We start from the raw sequence: 10,930 nt of genomic DNA, 5'->3' as shown, positions 1-10,930 counted from the left end.
TCTGAAATTTCGTTCTTACATGATATCCTGAAAGGTAACTGCTACCCACAACACTTATTAGAAAACATCACCAACACCTTCCTAACAAAGAAACTTACAAATCCAATTAAGATACCAACTGTACCTAAACTTACTACATACTCGTGTCTTCCCTATACTGGCAAACAAAGCTTAAATTTAAAAAAATCAACTTAAACGCATACTCGGTCGTTACTACCCCCAAGTGGATTTCAGATTGGTTTTTAATCCACATCACGCATACAAAAATTTTTCTCTACTAAAGATCTCCTCTCCATTCCTTATTGTTCTTGGCTTGTCTATCTTTACACGTGTAGAGATTGTAAGGCCTCCTATATTGGCAAAACCAAACGCCATTTAAAAGTCAGAGCCTATGAACATATGGGAATTTCCATCAAAACGCAAAAAAATTTAATAACCCCTGTTTTTCCTCTATACGCCAACATAGTGAAGAAACAGGACATCAACCTATACTATCAAATTTCTCTATCCACTGCAAGTCTAATACTGACCTGGAATTATTGATCAAAGAAACCTTCCACGTGAAACAGCACTCTCCAACACTGAACAACATGCAGTCCTCATTTAAATTACACATATTTCAATATGTTCGTATTACTGATTTTACCTTTTTTGTTGTTGTGTTTTCTTGCTGTAGTTTCTCCCCATTATTACTGTTTTGTGTTTTATTTATTTATTTATCGTTATATTTAGCAATTGTACTTTGACAATGTCCAAAGACTTATGTAAATTTATTTTATTTTGCTTTCGATACTGAAGCTGGAAGCTGATAGAATTCCGAAACGTTTATCTATGTCCCCTTTTTGTCAATAAACAATGTTGTATATAATAAGTGTCGTAATCTTGTTTATTATCAAACATCTTACCTGTTTTAAAAATAGTCTTCCTCACTGTAAAAGCCGTAACTTGTAATCAAATATTACTTATAATCAGTAAGTAAACTCAAAATGAAAATATTTATTGGAAATGACTTTATATGATATTGTGTGTTTACTTATACTTATTGAAATTCTATGGTTATGAATGTTAAAATGGTAAGACGGTTCCCAGTTTAAACACATACTAGAATAGGATTAAGTGACTTTATATCAAAGTAAAAATATTATTAAAGAGCTAAGCTTAACAAACACAAGCTAAGATAGTGGTGCGTAAATTTCAGATTCCTCAAGTGGGGAGGGGGGGGGGGTCCGAGAATGTTTCCCAAGGAAAGTTTTGAAATTTAAACGGGAAAACTCGCATTCTGGTGATCTTTTTTTTTGCTTATATGATCTATCAAAAATTAACCATACATAAAATAGCCCACAGTTGAGCGGTAAGTCGAAAAGGTTATAATGCTAAAATTGGGTTTCAATAGCCATGATTGGCACAGCACAGATAGCCCACTGTGTAGCTTTGTGCTTAATAGCAAACAAACAAAACAATTCTTAACATCTATACTTTGATCATTGGATTTGTTCTAAACTTTATTGGAAAAAAAAACAACCAGCGCTGATAGCTTAAATAATTATAACGCAAAGTTATTTGCATTAGTTGTTTTTTTATATTTTTATAAAAAATAAATCGGCAGAGTGATCAAATGCGATTTATTAATATAATGGCAGCATCAATATACTTTTTCATGAACCCATTACGCTATCAATGTCAAGTAACAAAACGTTTCAAATTTCCCATCTTAGAGTATTTGTCATTGTACATGTATACAACATGTTCATTTTAAAGGCAAGAATGTTTTCCGAAAAAAGATGTCAGTAGCCACTACTGAGAATACAGTGGTGTAGCTCTAAAGCCGAAAGAAGATGTCAGTAGCCACTACTGACAATACAGTGGTGTAGCTCTAAAGTCTAATATTGAATTGAATCCTTAAAACTTCACTCATGGTTAAAGCATATACAAAACATCTACGCTGCAAACACAGCAGTTTGAAGTAAACAAACTACGCATCATCTCTACATGTCTGTTAAGTTTCTCAAAAGTAAACCTCATTTGTATTTTACCTTAAAAGTAATAACATTTACTGCAATTACATATAACATAATAAAACAATAATACTTGTTGCCAAGGGAAATAAACCAACTTAGAGCTCCAAATTACGAACAAATTTTATGTATTGTCAATCAAGCATTTTTTTATATACTTGATAGTATTTATTGCAAAACCTAAAAATAAAATAAAAACTTAATACTTGTCCATAAATTAAGACGTCTAGTATCATAAAATTTATTGTAAATACAAACGTAAACAGCAGAGAAAAAAATTATTGATGTACTTCGAGAATAGATACATTATTAAGCAGCAAAAAAAAAAAAATAGTTAGTTATTCAAGTTAGGCTACATTGTACTCAGTACTCTGTGGCTGTTTTTATGTATAATCAATGAAGAAGCCCTTCCGTTGAAATTCAAGTAAATTATAACACTTTAAAGCGCCCCCCCAGTGGCACAGCGGCATGTCTGCTGACTTACAACGCTAGAAACCGGATTTCGATATCCGTGGTGGGCAGAGTATAGCCCATTGTGTAGCTTTGTGCTTAATTCCAAACAAACAAACACTTAAAAGTAACAATAAACTTTGGTTCTATCTTAAAATTATGTGTGTTTCTTTCGTTGTTGTTAAGATATCTAAACTTCAATTCATAATCTTACTCAAAGAAATTGCCAAAAAATAATCTTCCAATCACAAACTAATTGACTCGGCCTAATCGGAAATGTTTCTTCTCATATCACGACCTGGCATAGCGTTATGAAATACAAGCTGACAAAAGAATAATCCAGGTAACATACGAAAGGCAAATTTGTTGGATCAGTGGCTTTGTGTAAGGTAAAATCTCTATCAGTTCTTACACTTTTTATTAATCCATCCAAAGCTGTATTAGTTCTTACACTCTTACAACTCATGCCAAAGCAGCAATAGTGCCGATCTGTATTGTATTTAAATTTATATTGTAAAGGTCTAATAAAAGGTAATTACTATGATACATATCTTTTCAGACTGAAAAAAAATACAGTTATTGTAATTGTCAAAAACATTCTTGTAGCTATTATTAGATGAATAGTAAATCTCTTCTTTTTAAAGCCAAAAATATTGCAAGAAGTATGTCACGTTCACACTTTCGGCTATTCCTGTTAAGGAAAAAAATAAAACAACACATAAAAAATTCTAAAATAAGAGGAGACTCGAGGGAAAAGTTTGTTATGTGTTGTTTTATTTTTGCCTTAAAAGGAATAGCCTGTTAGAATCTCAACTTTATGAGATTTGGTTTGCAGCATAGATCAATATATATTTTTTAAATTATGTGATTGTAAAATGGGAGAAACTACCTGTATTTCTCCCAGATGCGAAAGATAAAGGGGACTTGTTCCCATGTGTCCCTGCAATCGGCTCTTATGCAGAGCAGTACCATTTCTTAGACTTTCAAATCTATCAGATGCTGTCCAGTTCATGTGCTCTTACAAATCCAGGTAAACTAGCCAGTTCTTAAACTCTTACAAATCCAGCTAAAGCTGTATCAGTTAATACATTCTTACGAACTCAGTCAACAATGCACCAGTTCTTACATTTACAATTAAGTCCAGCCAAAGCTGTCAATTTCTTACACTATCATAAATCCAGCCACAAGCTGTTATAGTTTTTACATACAAATCCAGGTAAATTGTTCCGATTCTTACACTCTTACAAATCGAGTCAAAGCCGTACCATTTCTTAAATTCCTTCAAAGCTAGTGAATATTGTCCAGTTCTTGTACTCTTACAAATCCAGCCGAAGCTGTACAATTTCTTACATTCTTACAAATTATGCGAAAGCCGTATCAGTTCTGAGACAATTAAAAGTCTAGCCAAAGTTGTACCAGTTCTTAATCTCATACATTCAGTAAAAGCTGTGCCAATTTTTATACTTAGAAATTTTTCGCTGTTTAAATTATTCCTTGTTAACTTTTGAAACGAATAAATTAGTATGACCTCATAATGTACACACAACTAGCTTAATGGAATTTCATTTAAGTCAGACTGCTTCCTCGTATCATTTATTGCTGACTTATCAAAACTTACAGTGAAGAGTTATATATGATATTATTTGATTTAAATTTTCAGCTACCTAGTCGTTCTCTCAATTTTTATACTGATTACTGTAAATATTTCCCTAATACGTTTAGTAATTTGAAGTCTTGTGTACACTTGCTGAGGTTGGGGGAGTTAGAAACATCTTTTGTTTGTTTGTTTGTTGTTAAGCCTAAAGCTACAAAATGGGCCATCCATGCTGTGCCCACAACGGGTATCTAAACCCGACTTTTAGTGTTATAAGCCTTTAGACTTACTGCTGAACCACTGGGGGCAAAAGTCATCTTTTGTCAAGCAAAGCTTTCAACTGTTATTACACATCTACAAGGAAAGTATCAATTATATATGGTTGTTTCAAACTTATTTAAATAAATTTTAATAATATTTACTCGTTTCTCATTTGTATTTGTATTAATTTTTGTAACTTTTCTAAACCTGGTCTTAACTTTATAATGGAATTCGCAGTACATAAATTTGAATTCTAATATCATTCTTCATAGCCACTTAGGCTTAACTTTCAAGTAATGAGAAAGAAGTACTGATCTCTACACATTTTACAAATGAGTTATTTGATACCATGGGCTGCGAGAGAAAAGACCCAAACAATAATTAATTGAAAAAAATAGTTCCCATACCATCTCAATTTACAGGTTATTTCAATAATTAAAAGTCTGATCTTTTGAACAATGAATTAATTTCTACAAACTTGTGTTATTTTTAATGCATCCAAACATGATATTGCTACAGTACCTTGGTTTACTTGCTGAAGAACATTATACATTAGAGTGAGCAGCACAGCTTATAACTACTACTTGGTTATGTGTAAAGGTAAAATTAAACGCCCGACAATGAAAGTAGATCCTAACCTGAGTCCTCTGTTGTGCAGCACAAGTAGACCAGTTTTTCTGAAGAAGAATACTGTAGTCAGGTTGAGCTGACAAAAAGTCACCACAAATAGGATTGGAATAATAATCTAATAAGCAGCGCACGTGCTGCTAGTATGGCCACGTCAGATTTTGCCCGGTTTGTATGTTCAAGATGACGATAAAGTGCTCTTCAGATGACAGCTGTTTAATGTGTTTTGGGTATAAACTTCTTCGATGTTGGCAGTTGGTCTCAAATGTTACTAGTTGAAAAACACAGAGATACAAAAAACAAAAACATTTAATAAAACGATTAGATAAGTCAATTTAATAAAGTCTTTAGATATTGATTGGTAACTTTGTCGATTTCTATGATGACAGAGGTAAGTGTCAATAAAAACAGAAATCTTCTCTGATAGTTAAGAAAGTTATCATACAGTCTGTTACAAATATGATCACCTTAATTAAATGTAATTTATCTCTTACATCATAACATATAGATCGAATTGTTTTGAAACTGAGTGACGACTTGAATTGTGTAAAAGATATGCTCTACTCATTGAATTGTGTAAAAGATATGCCCTACTCATTGAATTGTGTAAAAGATATGCTCTACTCATTGAATTGTGTAAAAGACATGCTCTACTCATTGAATTGTGTAAAAGACATGCCCTACTCATTGAATTGTGTAAAAGATATGCTCTACTCATTGAATTGTGTAAAAGACATGCTCTACTCATTGAATTGTGTAAAAGATATGCTCTACTCATTGAATTGTGTAAAAGACATGCTCTACTCATTGAATTGTGTAAAAGACATGCCCTACTCATTGAATTGTGTAAAAGATATGCCCTACTCATTGAATTGTGTAAAAGATATGCTCTACTCATTGAATTGTGTAAAAGACATGCTCTACTCATTGAATTGTGTAAAAGTTATGCCCTACTCATTGAATTATGTAAAAGATATGCTCTACTCATTGAATTGTGTAAAAGTTATGCCCTACTCATTGAATTGTGTAAATGATATGCCCTACTATTGAATTGTGTAAAAGATATGTCCTTACTCACTGAATTGTGTAAAATATATACCCTACTCATTGAATTGTGTAAAAGATATGCCCAACTGATTGAATTGTGTAAAAGATATGCCCTTACTCACTGAATTGTGTAAAATATATACCATACTCATTGAATTGTGTAAAAGATATGCCCTATTCATTGAATATTCATTGATATTCTTTACTCAACGCAAAGAATTGAGTTTACTTTTAATTGAAGTTGTCACTTTAACTTCCTGTAACGTTCCCAAATGTAGAATTAGGAGTTTATTTAGAGTCTGAGCTAACAATTGAGCAACACTGTTGATCTATCCATTGCCAAACATAAACACCGTAGTTTTTTAATCGAAATGTTGAGTTGTATTTTGAATTTTCTACCTTCTTATTTTAACGTAAGATTTTTCAGACTTTTTTTCTTTATTCAGGTATGTGCTGTTTTTGCATAACACGTGATCAAAAAAGTCGTTAAGTTGATTTCGTTCCAACTTCACTGTTTTTTGTCATTGCTTTGGATTTAACACTTGTTCTGTCTTTAGGGTTATAGCTGTAAAGCTTCAATCTGTGCATGAAGGTCGATATCAATGTCCTTCAATGGTAGGTCAGGTGGCATCTCTGGGCCACAACCTCCTTTACATCTTAATGTGAGTGACCGGTCACGTTGCTCTAATCAAGTCTGACGTTACCGATTCCACTAATTAACATGGGATTTAGTCAGTCTGTAACATCATCTTGAATGACTCAATCAGTTTGGATTTAATTCCTGAATTTGTTGAATTTTGCACAAAGCTATTCCAGAGCTATCTGCTCTAATTTAGAAGTGAGAGATTAGAGAGAAAGCAACTAATCAACATCACCTACCACCAAATAGCAGGACTGACCATCACATTATAATCTCCACATAGTTTAAAGGGCAAGAATTCAAACCCTCAACCCGCAGATTTTGAATCGAGTGTTCTAAGAATCAGGTTATGTCACTCACGTCGTGAGGGCATAGAGCCAGCCTAATCAATTCACAGCTCCGATAAAGATGACTGTCTGTTATCCATAAGGTGAAATGTACACGCTGTTAATTTGTATTGTTTCACATAAAAACCGTTTAATTGTGTATCACACTTTGTGTCTAGTTTATTAATTTTTTAGTCCAGACTAAGTTAGTTTTAGTGGAATTCAATATTACTTTTAGTGAATTTTTGGAAACATTTTAGTGCCATGACTACAGGATATTATTGTTAAGTTCGTGTTTTCTAATAATATATGTATTGCTCTTACTTGAACTTTCGTATTACCGAGTTTTAAGAAATGTTTCTAACTTGATTAAGGAATTACATCTTCTACAAGTAGAAGCTCACGACCAAGAGAGAGAGAGAGTTAGCTACTGACTAGTGATGGTTGTATGAGAAAGTTGTAAGGTCTAGGAAAAGTCCTCTCTTGTTGTGAAGTTCATAGATTTAATCTCTCTGCAGCTTCAGACTCAAGAAGATCAAAAGAGTAGATTGAGTGTTAGCCCTGAAAATTAATCTCATTGTAAGGGAAGTGTAGATGACTGAAGGTTGTCAAGGTGGAATGGTGTTGGTGAATAATAGCTTTGACCGTTACTTTAATAACATGTCAACAACTGAAAATACGGAGCTTGTTCAGTGGCATTACATTCCTAACCACAAGGCCACGCCCGCTTTACATATTTCTAGAATAACTACTTAAAAATCCAAATGTTTATGGGAATTCATTGGCTTAAGAAACACTAGTTTTAACTTCTTTCACCAAACACATGAAAGAAGAAACTTGTCTTTACATTCTGCTTTAGTCTGTTTATAACTAATATCTTTTTATAGATGCTGGTTAAACCATTTGTCACAACAACTAGGGAAACTTTGTTTGTTCTCATCCTTATGATAGTAAGAATACTTAATCTTTACATAAAGAAGATAATATGTTACTTATCACGGTAAACCTTTACTCAATGTGTCTCATATGAACGTGATCAATCGGACATATAAAGCTATATCTAACTTTGTATCATGTTAATTTGATCCACTAGACATGTAAAGCTTTACCGCAGTGTTTCTCATATACACCTGATTAACCATCATGTAAAGCCTTACGTTCGTATATTTCATATGAGCATGAATCACAAGACATGTAAAGTCTTACTTCAGTGTGTGTCTCATATAAACCTGGCCCATCGGCCATGTAAAGCCTTTACCTCAGTGTGTCTCATATAAATCTGATCCGCCGGATATGTAAAGCTTTATCTAACTTTGTATTATATAAACCTGATTCGCCGGATATGTAAAGCTATATCTAATTTTGTGTTATATAAGCCTGATCATTCTGATTCGTAAAGCCTTACCCCTGTGTGTCTCATATAAACCTGATGTGCGGGACATGTATAGTTATATCTAACTTTGTCTCATATAAAATAATAATCTTGATATTTAAAGCCATGCATCACCCTGTCTTATATAAACTTGAGCTTTTGAACATGTACGAAAATACTGAAATTGGACATTTATTATCTGCAAAAGATGAAGTTTCATCATTTTAGTAAAAAATACCTTTGGTTAATTCATTTTTTCAATTTTATGAAATATTTTCAATTTAAAAGTTCTGATATCTGGTCATGCTCAAAAAACAAATACATAATCTGATTATATGAAATGTACAGGAAGACATAAAAGTTACCAACATGTTGAGTATTTCGACGTTCATGCTAAGGTAAGTGAAATACATAATAATGATAACATATTGCTTAATCCGACGCGCATGAATAGTCGAGCAAACTAGTTAATGATGATGAAATCTATGAAAAAAACCCTGAAATATCTGATGTGAGCAAGAAAGTTCGTATTATTAAGCTTAATCCTCACATGATGTAAGGAACTGATCATTCAGAGTCAGTAGTTTTTGCATTTAGAAATAAATGTTATGTAGCTTTTAACACCGTGAATATCTAATTCAATTTAAATTGAGTAACTAAATGTTTGAAATTCAAATAGAAAGGTCACAAAATGTTGGAATAAAAAAAAATCCAACCTAGCAAAAATGTCGACTTTAGAAATAAACTCAGTCGCTTTTATTTTCATAATGGGATTAAGCTTTGGTTAGTTTCTAATCCTACCTTTAGAAATCTTTGGTTAGTTTCTAATCCTACCTTTTTAAAAAAGGGTGATAGGTAAGGCGGATCTTCTATGCATTAAGATTCAGGAAAAAAGACTGACAATTATGGGTTCCAAGAGATCCACCACTAGTAACTGTACACAGTTCATAATAGGACTGAGATGACACTTTTATTATTATATAGAATAAAATTAAAAAGCAAACGTGGTCCAATGAATAAACTCGAACCTGACTTTCCAGCTCCGAAATCCAGAGCACTACCTTACTTTAAATTCACAGTCTCAGTTTTGAATTTAAATTTCAACGTAACCACAGTTACGAAAAAATTTCTCAACACAAATATCTGACAGTGTTTGAGAAACAGGACAATTTGTTCATTTTTCATAGAGTCGGTGAAACAGAAAAGATAATAATATTAAGATTTAACTATATTCGAAACTCGATGATATTTCTGTAAGTAAACTGCATTTTAAGGGGTTAACAGAGATAAAATGAAAAGGTGGAGTAGGCTACCAGACTTTCAGATTACGTTCTGGACCTTCTGGGATTGAGACTGAAAGAAGGCGACGCTGTTTTCTGTTACAGTTTTGAAAAACAACAACTAGTTTTATAAATCTGTAACGAGAAATACTTGAACAATAGAATAGTTTCATCGTTAATTCATGATACTGAAAACTGAGCTAAAAAGTTCTTATAAAAGAATAATTTTGTACATTTTCACTCTGCGTAATCACTTCAACTCTACAAACCTGTATTAACTGTTAGTTAATAGTTATATTAATTCTATAACTACACATAACAGATTGGTATTAAAGCAATAAACCTACGGGGTCTCAGATGAGATAATAGCCGTTACTATAATGTCTATCTGTACAGGGCTTATAAGGTTAAAATTCGGTGTTCAGTTCCTGCGGTGGATAAAATGCAGATAAACAAGGTGTTATATAATTGGCATTGTTTTATTTACGGAGTATGAATTGAAAAGCGCTTGATTTTTGGTGAAGTGTGTTTTAATGTCTATTCTTACCGCTAGGTATCTAATATTTCTGACTCTGCACATTTGAGGTACCAAGCAGAAAGAAAAATCTGAAAACTCGTAACTATGTTTTTTTTTTTTTGTTCGTTTGAATTTAAGTACTAAGCTACACAATAGGCTATCTGTTCTGTGCCCACCACAGGTACTAAAACCCAATATTTAGCATTATAAGCCGTCAGTCATTCCGTTGAATCACTTGAGAGCCCTTTGTTAATTCATTTATCAAAATACCAATATATCTCTTGAGTTTATAATACTTTGCATATTTTTTATCCATAAAGCTTACAAGCTGGCTATTGATATAATAATTGGTGAAATCTTCTTAATGTTGCTAACTTATATCGATATTTTATGAAAAAAGCGCTAAATTCAGATTTACTTAGTTAAAACAAAAGGTAAGTTTAGGTTTAGTTACTTTGAATAATCAGAGTATTAATAATTATATTATCACTTCATATCCTGTTGAGTTGGACATACAGAATGATGCAATATCCAATACTCAGTTGCATTATTTAAATTTGTGCATAAACATAACAATTGCTTTTAAAATTTATAGACTTCATCACCTAGTAATGATATTCCATTCTTTTTATATATAAACATTGTAATTTATAAGTGTTTGGAATATTTTCTTTCTAATGGAGGTCTTTCAGTTATAAGATTTAAACAAAATTATTTTCAACAACATAATTCATGATAGTTTAAAATATTTAAAGTAAATGTAAAATGTTACTCATATTCAAAAATAATAACATTAGAAAA

The sequence above is a fragment of the Limulus polyphemus genome, unplaced genomic scaffold (genome assembly GCF_000517525.1).
Source record: "Limulus polyphemus unplaced genomic scaffold, Limulus_polyphemus-2.1.2 Scaffold1699, whole genome shotgun sequence".
Classification (NCBI taxonomy): domain Eukaryota; kingdom Metazoa; phylum Arthropoda; class Merostomata; order Xiphosura; family Limulidae; genus Limulus; species Limulus polyphemus.
The sequence above is the reverse complement of the archived record's forward strand: the minus strand, read 5'-3'. Positions refer to the sequence as shown.